This window comes from Anomaloglossus baeobatrachus, chromosome 8 (assembly GCF_048569485.1).
Source record: "Anomaloglossus baeobatrachus isolate aAnoBae1 chromosome 8, aAnoBae1.hap1, whole genome shotgun sequence".
NCBI classification, from domain to species: Eukaryota; Metazoa; Chordata; class Amphibia; order Anura; family Aromobatidae; genus Anomaloglossus; species Anomaloglossus baeobatrachus.
In genome coordinates, this window is record NC_134360.1 from 210519921 (window position 1) to 210535790 (window position 15870).

Below are 15870 nucleotides of genomic sequence, written 5' to 3' on the forward strand. Positions count from 1 at the left end.
CATCCATTAGGGGTGACGACCTGGTGGACTATCGGAATAATCTATTACAGAATGAGTACTTATTCACTTTCAATCAAATTCTGCACTAAGCTGATACATCATTAAGGGCTTTTTCCTTGTTTTCGCTATTTTATCTATTTTGTCATAAAAAAGGGAAGACTTTCTCATACCCTTCAGCAGGGGTCCCCAACCTGTAGCTCAGCAGCCACATGTATGGCTTGCTGCTGTCTGCCAACGTGGTGCATAAGCACCTGGTCTAACAAACAGCTATGAAGAACAGGTCTGCAGATGGTGACTTTTATGAGTATGTCCACATAGAAGAACAAATCTGTTTTGGAGTAGGCTAGGATCTCCTGGATCTTGGTACACTAAGTGCGATTTTTTGAGAAGCTTTGACTGTCATTATACAAATGATGGGGGCTCTGGTTGTCACTACCATGGGAGGCAGGATCTGGATGTGGCTCGCGACCCTCTCTCACAGCTGAATGTATGAAGCCGCAGAGGGTAGTAATCTCCATTTGTCACCTGGAGGCTGCCCTGATTGTAAACCTTTGTACCCTGGTAGTGGTGGCGTATAAATCTTCTGTCCCTGGATGACTGTTGCGTGAGGAATTCCTGGATATAGACTCCTTTATTCCCTGATGTTTACAGCCACTGGAACGCAGGCTGTCAATAGCTATCCATAGTTACATAGGTTGAAAAAAGAGGTAGGTCCATCTAGTTCAACCTTCCTCCACCAATTCTACATTTTGTCCCTAAGTCATTTATAACCAACACTGTTGTGTGTACTGAGGAAATCATCCAGCCCTTTTTTAAAAGTTATTATAGTATCTGCCATTACTACCTCTTGTGGTCGGTATTCCACAGTCTGACCGCTCTAACTGTAAAGAACCCTTTCCTATTTAGTTGCCGAAATCGTTTTTCTTCCATTTGCAGTGTATGCCCCCTGGTCCTTAGTATTGTCTTTGGAAGAAATAAGTCATGTGCCAGTCCTTTATATTGACTACACATGTATTTATACATATAAATGAGATCTCCTCTGAGACATCTTTTTTCTAAGCTAAACATATCTAACTTTTTCAACCTGTCATCATATGGGAGGCCTCCTTGTAGTAGTCTAGTTAGCCGCCTTTGAACTGACTCTAATTTCTGAATGTCCTTTTTAAAATGTGGAGCCCAAAACTGGATCCCATATTCCAGATGTGGCCTTACAAGTGAGTTATAGAGGTGTAACAATTGGTTGGGATCACGGGATCTAATCTCTCTTTTTATACACCCTATATTCTTTTCTGCTTTAGCAGCTGCTGCCTGACATTGAGTGCTGCTGCTCAGTTTATTTGTAATAAGAATCCCCAAGTCCTTCTCCTGTTCTGTAGTCCTGAGTTTACTTCCATTTAATGTATACGCAGCTATAGGATTACTCTGTCCTAGGTGCATTACTTTACATTTATCAACATTAAATCTTATTTGCCAAGTATCTGCCCATTCTGACATCTTATCCAGATCTTTTTGTAATATTGTACTAGCAAGGTCAGTTTTTAATATCCTACATAGTTTGGTGTCATCAGCAAGGACTGACACTTTACTATCAATCCCATCCACAAGGTCATTAATAAAGAGATTAAAAAGAATCGGTCCTAGCACAGATCCCTGCGGCCCCCACTGCTGACTATAGCCCATTTAGAGAATGTACCATTTATGACTACTTTTTGTTTCCTAGCTTTTAGCCAATTCCTTACCCAGTTGCATATAGTTTCCCTTAGTCCTTGCTTCTGGAGCTTTAGTATAAGGCTATTATGTGGTACAGTATCAAATGCCTTTGCAAAGTCCAAATAAATCACATCAGCTGCATTACCAATATCCAGATTTGCACTGATTACTGGAGTTGTGAAGGGGTGCACAACCATCTAGGTGAGCTGTATTTTATTCTCCCTTGTATTTACTGTAAGCGGATTCACACAGGAGCACTTCACTTTTTTCTTTTATTGTCTATCACAGCTGAATGTGGCTCTCAAGGTCATAGAGGTTGAGGACCTCGGCCCTACGGCTAAGGTCAGCTTGTATGAGGGGTTATCAGTGAGGAAGGGCACCACCTGTAAAGTATCAGGATGTAGCGGGACTCTTCTCAGTAGTCCTCCTCTGCCACTGTCTCCTTACGCCTCACTTCTACGGTGTATTGACAGTGACACAAGTCTGGCATTTTGATCACTAACACACAGCCGGCCGCCTCCTCTTTTCAGTTGCACACGCTCTTTGCATCAGATACACCACACAGAGAGAATGTCACTGCCCGTGCCTGTCACAAACTGTCAGTAGGTGCTGCAACCACAATGAAGACACCCTTTCCACGCAAATGTATCATATATTGCACAAACAATGAGAAAACGAGAAGGCTGTGTGTGATATACAGCAGTAAACCATTTCCTGATCTGCTTAGATTGACGGTTGGTCCTCAAATAGTTTCCCCTTTGTGAATCGACTCATAACCATAAGTTATTTCTAGCAGCAAGTGTTGGGTGCCAAATCAACTCCAAATATTGTTCTTTCTAATAGAACCTAATATTGTGTTAGATCCTTGCCTCCCGGCAGGATCCTCTGGTTGGCCAGTAAACCCTTTCTGTGCACTCTACATTAAAGGGGATGTACTTACCCTCCCAAAATACCTAAATAAACCTTAAATAGGAGGATATATAATACAATAACGCCATGTGCTGAATTTGCTAGTAGAGGATCCGGTAAGAGGTTCTGGCAGCTCTACTTCCGGTCCTGTGCTTGGAGTGTGGGAGGAAACGAGAGAACCCACAAAAAGATGGGCAAAACTTACAAACTCCTCATTGTTCTTAGTGGGATTTGAACCCAGGTGTCATGATCCAGGACCGGTATTCCCCGCTCCAGAATTTCCAAGACTCGGCCTGGTCACGTCAGGGGTTAACTTCCATCAGCCTTGTTCTGATTTCAGGAGACACTATATCTGGTCTCTGCACTTGCATTACTGTGCTGGTTATAGTTTTTTTTCTGCAGCCTGTGACTGGCTTTGGTGAGATTTCCTGTTTGACCTGACTCCTTGTGCTCTGACCTGTTCCATCCCCCATTCGTCTGGCTGTCCCAGTCCCTGACTTCCCACTCCTGTCAGTTGTTTGTGTTTCCCTCTGCATACCTGATCTCCCGGCTTCCGACTCGGTTCTGTTTTCTGGCTTGATTTTGATCCTCCCTTTGCACTGACTTGACTTTCCTGGCTTGACCCTGACTGCTTGACTACTCTATTGCCCCCTGGTGGTTCACCTGTGAACTGCTTGCTGAAGTTACTCTGCTGTACTTCAGCTGCCTTTCTGTTACAGTGATACTCTGACTCTCCTTCACTACTCTTCTGTCATGTAGTGGGGAATACGTTGTATTACGTCTTACTAGCCCTTTGTACAGCGTGACACCAGGACCCCTCCAAAGCCACAGTGCTGCCCCCATATATTACATGCTCTTATACAATATTATACAATATTTTCAATTTCTATATCTAACCTCTGGAACAGTCAACACCATGTTTTTTTATCCCTTGATTATATTGTAAGTACCAGACATGTATGAAATGCAACATGTCCTTGCCCTTGGGTTTCGAGACACCTTGATCTCGCACCACCTGCTTCATCTGCCTCATCCATCTCATCCATCATTGGAAATCAGTAGAGGAATATTATAATTTTTTACTCACTTTATGGCTGAAATTTTTTCTTCTCTTTTAAAAATTAACCCAATCATAGCTGGAAGGGTGCAGCACTTCTGATGAATAGTGGTCAGAGCATTAAAATGATGATTATGAATTTACTTTCTTGTATATATATTGAAAAGCTAGCTGTGACCCGGCAAAGAGCTTATGTAGGAAATATGACAAGTGAACGCTCTGTGGCATCATTAAAAATATTAGTTCAAATGAAGTTTAAGTATATTTATTTTTAATCATTTCCTCTACTTTCTTTTGCCTCAGGCATCGGGTCTTGTACCATGAGTACTGATAGTGACTGCTTTATTAATCACTATGATGAAGTCTTATTACTATTCTAAAATGACTAATACTTCCTACCACGTACTTTGCAAAATGCGGCAAGTCAAGGCGAGATGAAAAGAAGTTACTTATTTTTCCCCAATGGCTTCCTAAAGTTATGTTTTATGTTAATATTAACTACTATAATAATGAGCGCATGAAACTAATGTCCTCGGGTCAGATGTCCACAGATAGCAAAGATGATCATCTATAAAATGAAGATAGTCTCATGTTCAAAGCTGTAGTGGATGGTGAGATATGGGGCCTGAAAGTCAAAACTTCAAAATATTGTTACCCTTTTGCTCGCTAGTGTAGAAGTGTAATAACAAATAAAGATATCATGTGCCATCATGGGGCACAAGTAGAGCAATATTGAAAATCAAGTGAGGAAGTAAGCTGACCCAACCTAAACTACAAACATGGTTAGAGCGGTAGCTCACAATTTTTCCTATCCTCTTAAATATAGGTTTGAGTTTTTGAAAAACTAACAACTACACAATTTTCAATTTATAAATTTCTGAATTTTTTGTTTAGCTTAGTGGCTCTCCTTTGTTTTAATGATTATTGGGGGCTCAACAACATCTCAATACTGTAGCCGGAAAGACAAAAGAAGCGCAGATAAGGTCTTATCCGGGATATTATCAAACTCCAAATGGAGTAGGAAGGCTCACCTCCTGTGGTTCTGAGAAGTCACAACTACTGAAGTAACATGTAATCTGGCTGCCGCATGTACGGTCGTCAAGGGGTGGCAAGTGTCCGGCAGTGGACCCACTGGGCCGTACACCAGGTCCCCTGAGAAGGAGTTAACTGGTAGCGAACCCCTATACAGAGTCTGTCTGGCGCAGCAACTGAGAGCCTAAATGTACGACTGCTAGGAACTAGTGGTGGTTGGCTCTTACGGACGGGTATAGTCTGTTAATGTCCGATGCTGGTGTGTTTGAATGTGGCAGCACGGTGATGGTAACTTGAACTTGGCAGCACAGAGGCGATGGCTCTTAAGTGGCAGCATGGAGGTGCTGGCTCTGACGTGGCAGCACAGAGGTAGTAGCTCTGACGTGGCAGCACGGAGGTAGTGGTAGAGTGCAGGCTTTAGGACGAGACAGAGGTTAGGCACATGGGACAGGAACTAGGACTTAATAGCAGTATTGGACATAGTAGCATACAGGGACCTGAGAACTAGCAACACACTAATAGGCAATGTTGCTCAGGCGCATCCTAAAAGGGGAGGCAGTCTTAAATACCTTAGAGGTGACCTCGGGATAGCTTCAAGATAATGGGCCGCTGGCTCTTTAAGAAAGTGAGAGTGCAAGTGAGAGGGAGGACGCCCGAGAGTGGGAGCGTGCGGGAATATTGAGCTCAGGCAGGTTAGAGGGAGGACGCCCCCGCCGAGCCTTAAAGCGGGACTTGCGGAGATACCACGCTGGGAACGGTTGCTACACTGCAGCGCCCCAGTAGGAGATAATCAATGTGGGTAGATGAAAGGGTTAAAGGCCGCACTGATCTCTACTGGTCAACACGTTTCACAGATAATTCTCCTTCTTCAGGACAAAAATCACATGAGCATCCGGCGATGTGGATGAAGCGGGTGACGTCATCCACATCGCCTTACAAAATCTTGCGCCTGTGCAGATAACTCACTGGTTTGCGCCTGCGCGAGCCAGAAATATGGAGATTTATTCTGCCTACGTGGATGGCATCTGAGTAGCCATTCATGTCAATCAGCACATGAAGATGGCGAAAGGAAGGAGGGACAGGAGGCGCAGATTAGGATGCCCATCGGACAGGACCGGACAATTTACATACAGGGAGGGAGACTTTATAAAGGTATTTTTGGGGTCTACAGGGGGGTCAAGGAGTAACCTACACCTTTATAGAATGCAGAACAGAAGCTGCTTAAGGTGCTAGTTTTAGTTTAGAAGGCCAAAATCTGGTGACAGGTTCCCTTTAATAGTACTTTACTACAGAATCCCCATTAATTTTGTCACATAACGATGTCTAGTAGGAGTTTTTGTGCATTTTGTAACTTTTGATTTTCTGTTCACAAATGCATTGTGCATTATTATTATTATATATTATTATAATTTTATTATTATGTGCATTAGCAATATAAACAGACATCTTAAAGGGGGCGCTCTAGTTTTATAAACATGGCTGAAATAAAAGTATGGGCTCCGGCTTGGCAATGTGTTGTGCATTAAAGTTTGTAAGGAAGGGAAACATTGTTGACAAAGCAATTGCCATATGTCTCCAATTAAGCTTATGTATCAAGAAGTTCAGAAGCGGCAACATTGAACAGCTGGTGTATAGCATGTATATACAAGATGTTTAATAACATTTTATTTTCTTAGAGCTTTAAAAATCATCTTCTTGGTTTAGAGTTGGCTAAATTGATGTATTACTGATATACATTGTAAAGTTGCACAATTAATAGGACATTTATGTTGAAAGAAAAACTAAGTTTTTTTATTTGATCATTTTTGTTCTAGCATAGAAAGTTATGAAACTTTGCAAATCATTTTATTAGGGGTTTTGCTTAATTCCTGTAAAAAAGTGCAGGTAAGCAGCTTCCAAACCTCTACACTTTACAGAAGTGTAGCGAGAGTCTGATAGTCTCCAGTGCAAAATTTGGACCTGGGCGCCCGCCTGCATGTTGGTCACGTATGGGCCCTTGTGGCATTCTAGATCCTAAAAAGACATGTGTTCAACCACCCCATGTAATCATATCCCCAATCATGGGCTCCTTATTTTAACTACATCCCCCATAAAGGGTCCCTTTCTGTAATAACGTACTTGTCCTGGCTCCCAGTCTGTAATAATGTCCCCATTCATGGACTCCTTCCTAGAATAATGTTCTCAATTCTGGCCATTCCTGTTATCATGTCCCGCATCATGGGCCCCATCCTACTATAATGTCCTCTGTCCTAGTCCCTTTCTGTAGTAATGTCCCTATCCTGGCCCCTTGCTGTAAACATGTCCACATCATTGGCCCTTTCCTGTAATAATGTCTTCCATCCTGAGCCCCTTCCTATAATAATGTCCCCCATCCTTGCCCCTTCCTGTAAACATGCCCTCCATCATGAGACACTTCCTGTAATAATGCCCTCCATTCTTGGCCCAGCCAGTAATATTGTCCCTCATCCTGGCCCACATCCTATAACAAATGTCCCCCAATCTATTTCTCCCAACAAATGTCTCCCATCCTTGTTTTGATAATGTAGTCTATCCTGGGCCCTTTCCTATTTTAATGTCCCCATCCTGGGCCACATCCTGTAATCAATGTCCCTCATTCTGGTCCACATCCTGTAAGAAATGTCTCCCATCATGGGCCCCTTAATATCATAATGTGTCCAGTTCTGCTCCTCTGTAAAAACACATTTAGAAAAAAGAGAATCGATTCTTCGTACCTTCCCCTGATTCCACAATCTTTAAAGCCACTGGAGAGCTTGGCACCTGACTTCGGTGTCCCAGACATTGGCAGCGCATGATGCCACTGTTGCGCGCTGCCTGTGATGGCTCGCCAATGTCAGCTGCCAACCTCTGATTAGCCAGTGTCGTGTATTGCTGTTGAAGGAGCAAGTGGGTCTCTACACCATGATACACTAAAGGGAACCTGTCAGGTCTCCTATAATATCAATGTTCAAAAAAGATTTAGAAACCTTGCTGTTCCTATGCTAATTAGCCCTTAGACTGGTGGAAGGGGTGTTAGTGCCCCAGACTAGTAGGCCTCTTTCCATGTTATCACACTTCTGTGGGCATAATAATATGATTTCCAGGAGCCGGCGTCATCAGCAGCTAATGGAAATCTTGCGCATGTGTGTGGCTCATTTCGGTTGCATCAGTGTGTCTTCGAAGCATGGTTGGATGCTTCTCGGCTTCATTAGGCCCACTGCACATGACCGGAAGTTCAGAAGACGGCTGGCACCTTCCTTCAAGTCCTTCCTTTGACGTCCTTCCTGCACAAACTAACAAAGAAGGCTACAGTGAAGATGCCTAAGAGTAAAGGACAACTGACCGCAGAAGCAAAGATGGCAAGACATGGTCTGGGACAGGAAAAAAGCTCCACCCAATATGGGTGGTACAATGGAAAAAGATCACAAAGCTGGACCGTCTGTGCTCGGAGGCTGGGGATTAAGAAATTCCCTGTGTTAAGTGGGACCTGCCTCCAGTGAGTGTACTGAAGAGAGAGAGCCTGCTTTTCTGAGGAAGCTGATGGGGAATGGGTAGTGGCTCTGATGAAATAGGGAGAGGTGCCAGAAGAGGTCCTACCCTTGAGGGAGTGGCCCGTAAGATGGAGGCTCCCCCAACTGTGCAGCAACGCAGAGCGAGATGAATCGAGACAGGAGCAGGGGCGGAATGATCGTAGTTGTAGGGGTCATCATTGCGACTGGACCTGGGAGTTCAAGGGGCCCAAGGACCTCAGCCAGTGGTGCACAATGGTGGCAGGCCACGCGACTGCTATAGGGCCTGATGCCAGCGCAGAAGAGTGGACACACTGGGGAGACAGTAGGGGAACAAGGAGAAGTGAGTATGTATGTAATCACGGTGGCCAAATGACTATGGGAGTGCATTAAGCAATATAGGGATTGTATGCTACTATATGGAGGAATATAGGGGCTGCATAATGGTATATGGGGGTTGCATATTGGTATATTGGGCTGCATAATACTACATGGGGGCTACATAATACTATATAGATGACTATGGGGGTGCATTAAACTATATGCATGACTATGGGGGTGCATTATAATACACGGAGGACTATAGGGAGTGTATTATAATATATGGAGGACTATGGGGGTGCTTTATAATATATGGAGGACTATAGGGGTGCATTAAACTATATTAAGGACTATGGGGTGCATTATACTATATGGAGGACTATGGGGGTGCATTATAATATATGGAGGACTATGGGGGTGCATTAAACTATATGAAGGACTATGGGGTGCATTATACTATATGGAGGACTATGGGGAGTGCATTATAATATATGGAGGACTATGGGGGTGCATTAAACTATATGAAGGACTATGGGGTGCATTATACTATATGGAGGACTATGGGAGTGCATTATAATATATGGAGGACTATGGGGGTGCATTATAATATATGGAGGACTATAGGGGTGCATTATAATATATGGAGGACTATGGGGGTGCATTATATTACATGGAGGAATATGGGGAGTGTATTATAATATATGGAGGACTATGAGAAGTGTATTATAATATTAGTGTATTATAATATATGGAGGACTATGGGGATGCATAATAATAATTTGAAATATGGGTAAATGACAATTTCATTCTTATTACCTATGGAACCCAACTAAGGACGGCTTCTGCCATGGGACCAGGGGAGCATCTTGCCTTGGCAAATGTAAAGTAATATCGTAGATTGACGTTACATCACTTATTGCGCTTTTTAGTAAGTTACAAAAAGACTGAATCAGAAAGGGTTAAAGTAAATGTGATAAAAATTTGCAGACAGCTGAATGAGGATTTCCCAACTGATGACGACAGTTCTGTCCTAACCAGGAAAATGAGGACAGAGCGAGAAACACGAGCAAACAAGATTAAAACTGAAACCTTGTGACGATCACCGCCTCGGAGAGAACATTGTGTAAGCAGCCAGCGCAGTCAACTGGTAAATAGCAGCACCGTGAATCACCGCCGCAGCCCTGCCCAGGAATGTGCTCTACATCTGCATGTTACCAAGAAACGGCAACAATATTATACACAAAAATGTGCATTTCACGTATCTGCTCCGACAATGCGCTATCTATGCCATACACCGGGGAAGAAATAACGCCATACATTCCTGTGCATTATATCCGTGGCATAAAAATGCTGTGGCAGTGACACTAAAAGATCTGCAATAGGAAATGAAGCAACTTTGCTAAAAGGTTTGATTAAATAAATTCTTCCGTATCGTGTATACAGCTCCTATGCAGATATAGCATTTGTCGCCCATAGGCCTATTTTTTTTCATCTGCTTGTTGCTGGTCTTCATAGAGAGGAAGAAAACAAAAAGGGAGGTAAATGTAACACAACTGCAAGATCAGTATATAACCATGGAAATACAGAGATCTGCCTAAGAGCTGTGAACACAAAACGGTTGGAAAACGCGTACCTACAGGTTTAAAGGGGTAGTCTCATTTTAGTAAGTCATAGCAGAGGATATTTGCTATTAAAGCTCTTGTTCCATGATTTATTTGTATAAGTGCAGCACTCCCTGTTTTCCTGCTTACCGGGAGGGGTGGCGGTGTGCTCCTGCATCATTGTTATTATGGACTAGTGTCAGCGTTTTGCCGCTCTCCTGAAATGAGCACCTGTAAGAGACGGATTTGCCTCCCGCAGCATTGGAAGAGCAGAGTTGCACTGAAGATGGCAAAGACTGGAAGCTAACAGTGCCCTCCAGCAGTACCACACAGCTTCAGAGCAGTGCTTACAAGCTCAATAGAAGGGAACTTGTAAGCATTGTGCATGATTGGACATCGCTGCTAGACTGCAGATTGGAAAAACTCTTTAATAATCATTAGGGTTCTGATATCTGAGAATTCAACAGATCCTCAACATTGCATCACCAAATGCCATCACAGATTTTTCCTGCATAGAGGTGCATTCAAACACTCAGATGTGCAGGGATTTATCAGCAGCCTCATTCATTTAAATGGGACTCCCCTAACGCAGTGACCCCTGAGCCAAAGAAAAATTGTGACCGTGATGCAGGTCGGAAGCAGTACTGCAACCCCTCCATTCCCAGAATTGGTGGGGTCACAGAGGTTTGACACCTAAGATCAGTAAATGATGGTATATACTCATGATGAAAATACCTTGTAAGGGTTAGATCAGTGATTCCCAACCTTTCCGACCTTGAGAGCCATATTCAGCTCTGAGATAGGGTCACGAGCCCCATCCAGCTCTGAGAGAGGATCATGAGCCACATACAGCTTTGGGAGAGGATCACGAGCTACATTCAGGTCTGAGAGAGGGTTACAAGCCACATACAGCTCTGAGAGAGGATCATGAGCCATATTCAGTTCTGTCAGAGGGTCACGAGCCACATAAAGCTCTGAGAGAGGGTAATGAGCCATATTCAGCTCTGTGACAGGGTCACAAGCCACATTAAGCTCTGAGAGAGGGTCATGAGCCACATACAGCTCTGAGAGAGGGTCATGAGCCACATACAGCTCTGAGAGAGGGTCACGAGCCACATTAAGCTCTGAGAGAGGGTAATGAGCCACATACAGTTCTGTGAAAGGATCATGAGCCATATTCGAGTCTGTGAGAGGCTCACGAGCCACATACAGCACTGAGATTGGGTCATGAGCCACATTCAGCTCTGAGAGAGGGTCATGAGCCACATACAGCTCTGAGAGAGGGTCACGAGCCACATTAAGCTCTGAGAGAGGGTCACAAGCCACATACAGCTCTGAGAGAGGGTTTCGAGTCACATTCAGCTCTGAGAGAGGGTCATAAGCCACATTCAGCTCTGAGAGAGGTTCACGAGCCACACTTAGCTCCCACCTCTCACAGCCTAAGCTGTTCCACAGAAATCAACACACCGAGGCAGTATATTAATATCCAGGGGTTCCTACCTCCATTCAGATCTGCTTTTTTGTGTGGGGATACTTGCTAATGGAGACCTGCTCTGCATACCTTTTTGCAAGACCTGGTCCAAATGCACCAAACTGGCAGACAGCTGTGAGCCACAGGTTGGGGACCCCTGGGTTAGATGAATGCTGTGAAAGAACACTAATAAGTTTACATCTACAACAGCAGAATAAAACAGCTTAGCTTTATCTGTATACCACGATGGACCTTGTTTGTCACTTACCTAGAAGAGGTGACTTTGATATTCAGTGAGGCATAAGTCGGCCGTTTCACCCTTGTATATTAGGAAAAAATATAATTAAACTTGGAACATTGGAAAATAGCATGAATAATATAGTTCTGCATCGTATCATCATGTTATAATTACACGTGTTCTTTATGTATTTTTGGAATCAATGGGATAAAATATCACAGCTAATTCTACAATTAACAAAATTTAAGAAAATAAGCAATAGGTGAGTGGGATTTCCATAAATTTCCATCTATTAACACTGTGCACCTGGCTACTGTGTACAATGCCAGAAAAGGGAGCTGTGAGAATGCAGCCGTATCACTCAGCAACCTCTAACATTTAACCAGGTGCCTCCAAAAAGTTCATACATTTTGTCAAACTTGTGTATACAGCAGAATTATCTGTCTACCTCTCCATTTATTCATTCATACATCCATCTATCAAAACATTTTGACTTCAGATATAGCTGGTCTCAAATGCTCTTTTTGATATCAAGATTATACAGTCATTCTGACATGCATTTTCCAAGTAAGTACACCAGTCTCATTAGACCTATGAGATCTATATAATAATGTATACAGATTGTGAAATCTGGTCTAAGACCCACTTTAATGTCACCTTGTACAACATTGTACCGAGAGTCAGGGGAATAATTATATTAAGTGCAGGGGTTGCAGTCACACCCAAGCCCTGAAGTGTAGGGAGCTCAAAAGGTCCAATATGAAGAGAAGATTATTATTAAAGGAAAAGGATGGTATTGGCCCCATAAGAGATTCTAACAGGATAATTATAGAGTATAAAGAAAAGGCTGAGATATTAAACAGGCTCTTTTTATCTGTGTTCACCAAGGAACTGACTGTTCCAAGGATCGTTCAACAAGGCAAAATCAAAGTCCCTCCCCGATATAATTGATTTGACACAAGAAGAAGTATGCCTGCATCTGAGTAAATTAAACATTGATAAATCTCCTGGGCCAGATGGCATTTGTCCATAGATATTGAGGGAATTGAGCTCCATTGACAGACCGCTATATATTATCTTTTAAGACTCTCTTATAACATTGTTGGTACCTCAGGATTGGAGAATGGCTTACGTGGCATTGATATTTAAGAAAGGTAAGAGGGTGGACCCATGCAAATACCATCCGGTAAGTCTCACATCAGTGGTGTGCAAGGATTTTGAGGCATTTTAAGAGATGACATGCAATGATATATTAGAGAGAATAATATAATAACTGATAACCAGCATGAATTCATGAAAGATAAGTCATATCTAACCAACATGTTGGGTTTCTATGAGATGGTAAGTGCAAATCTGGATATTGGTAATGCAGCTGATGTGATTTATTTGGACTTTGCAAAGGCATTTGATACTGCGCCACATAACAGTCTTGTAATGAAGCTCTAGAAGCAAGGCCTAGGGGATACTATAAGCAGATGGGTAAGGAATTGGCTAAAAGATACCAAATAAAGAGTCGTCATAAATGGTACATTCTCTAAATGGGCTATAGTCAGCATTGGGGACCGCAGGCATCTGTGCTACCACCGATTTTTTAAAATATCTTTATTAATGACCTTGTGGATGGGATTGATAGTAAAGTGTCAGTCTTTGCTGATGACACCAAACTATGTAGGATATTAAAAACGGGCCTTGATAGTACAATATTACAAAACAATCTGGATAAGATTTCAGAATGGGCAGATACTCGGCAAATGAGATTTAATGTTGATAAATGTAAAGTAATGCACCAAGGACGGAGTAATCCTATAGCTGCGTATACATTAAATGGAAGTAAACTCGGGACTACAGAAGAGGAGAAGGACTTGGGTATTCTCATTACAAATAAGCTGAGCAGCAGCACTCAATGTCAGGCAGCAGCTGCTAAAGCAAACAAGATTCTAGGGTGTATAAAAAGAGAGATTAGATCCCGTGATCCCAACGTATTGTTACCCCTCTATAAATCACTTGTAAGGCCACATCTAGAATATGGGATCCAGTTTTGGGCTCCACATTTTAAAAAGGATATTCAAAAATTAGAATCAGTTCAAATACGACAACTAGATTATTGCAGGGAATGGAGGCCTCCCATATGATTAGAGGTTGAAAAAGTTGGATTTGTTTAGCTTAGAAAAAAGATGTCTCAGAGGAGATCTCATTTATGTGTATAAATACATGTGTGGTCAATATAAAGGACTGGCACATGACTTATTCCTTCCAAAGACAATACTAAGGACCAGGAGGCATTCACTGCAAGTGGAAGAAAAGTGATTCCGACAGCTAAATAGGAAAGGGTTCTTTACAGTTAGAGCAGTCAGACTGTGGAATGCCGACCACAAGAGGTAGTAATGGCAGATACTATAACAGCTTTTAAAAAAGGGCTGGATGATTTCCTCAGTATACACAACATTGTGGATCCTGATGGAGCCCAAAGCTCCAAGTTGCGCCATTTCCAATAGCACAGCTATAGGGGTGGGTGCTTATCTATAAGGGGTCACAGTCGCACCCAGGCCTTAGGGGATGTTAGAAATGACTCAGGTTAGGTATGGAGCCCTCTCTTAGATTTTGTATTGGGGTTTTTGTGATGTTTGTTACTCAAAGTAATGTCTTAAAAGATCCTTGACTTTTATTTGCACCTGTAACTCAGCAATTTGGATGAGAGACTGACAAAAACGGAGCTTCCGCCTAAAAGTAATTCTTTTTTTATGACAGACTTGAGTTTTTGTTTACCTCCTGAAACCAACAATATGACAGTGCTGTGACAAGCAAATCTGCATTGTAGACATGAAACAGAGAGAGAACTTCATAAGTGTCAAATCTACGTCAAAACTTGCCGTAAAATTGATAAATTCAGAAGTAAAGTGGAGGGACAGAAGACAGATAGCAGCGCGTCCACAGATTTATCATCTCGTAGACACTCAATGGACTCCTATACGCCTGTCCTGATGAAATCGAATATAGACAATCCAGACACGTATGGGAAAAATTCTGCTGAATGTTAAGACTTTTTTTATTGGCCTGTAGGGGGCACATTCTGTAAGACACAGAACAGTCATACTGACATCAAATCTGGCGTATTTATATACTTTTATCAGAGCCAGATAGGTGAGAAGTGGCACTACTTATACATGGCTATAATAAATAATGTATAAATGCATCAAATGCAACTGGTCAGCCACGATTTCCACAAATAGTAGATGTCAGTGGGCAGCCAAGCTGTCACCATAACTATTAAGGCCCCGTCACACGCAACGATATATTGCCAGGGTCACGGATTCTGTGATGCACATCCAACATTGTTAGCGACGTCGCCAACACCAACGAGCGACCGTTAACGATGGAAAATACTCACCAAATCGTCCATCGTTGACACGTCGTTCATTTTAAAAAAATCGTTGATTGTTGAGGACTCAGGTTGTTCGTAGTTCCCAAGGCAGCACACATCGCTACGTGTGACACCCCAGGAACGACGAACAACAGCTTACCTGCGGCCGCCAGCAATGAGAAAGGAAGGAGGTGGGCGGGATGTTACGGCCGCTCATTTCCGCCCCTCCACTTCTATTGGGCGGCCGCTTAGTGACGCCGCACGAACCGCCCCCTTAGAAAGGAGGCGGTTCGCCGGCCACAGCGACGTTGCTAGGCAGGTAAGTCCATGTGATGGCTCCGAACGATATTGTGCGCCACGGGCAGTGATTTGCCCATGACGCACAAACGACGGGGGCGGGTACGCTCGCTAGCAATATCGCTGCGTGTGACGGGGTCTTTAGACTCTTGGTAAACCTACACTGGAATTGGCTTAGCTAAAGGTTAATATATTTTTCTGACAACATCTATTTTACGTTTTTTTCCAATCATAAGAGTGTCAGCAAATCTAATCAACACCTTTAAGGGTGAGGGACAGGGTAGATACCTGTAGATTATTTAATGTTTAAAGAGGACATTAAAGACCAGGTTAAAAGTTTCCTGTTTTTGTCCTTATTTTGTTCCCT

At 42.9% G+C, this 15870-nt stretch overlaps 1 long non-coding RNA gene across 1 annotated transcript in view; it reads right to left on the minus strand.

The window, feature by feature from the left end:
- LOC142249430 (uncharacterized) overlaps window positions 1-15870 on the minus strand; it is an 83175-nt gene that overhangs the window by 22559 nt on the left and 44746 nt on the right. Inside the window, exon 2 of the long non-coding RNA XR_012725047.1 lies at window positions 11876-11926. This is a non-coding gene — a long non-coding RNA (uncharacterized LOC142249430). The remainder of the gene's footprint in view (window positions 1-11875; window positions 11927-15870) is intronic.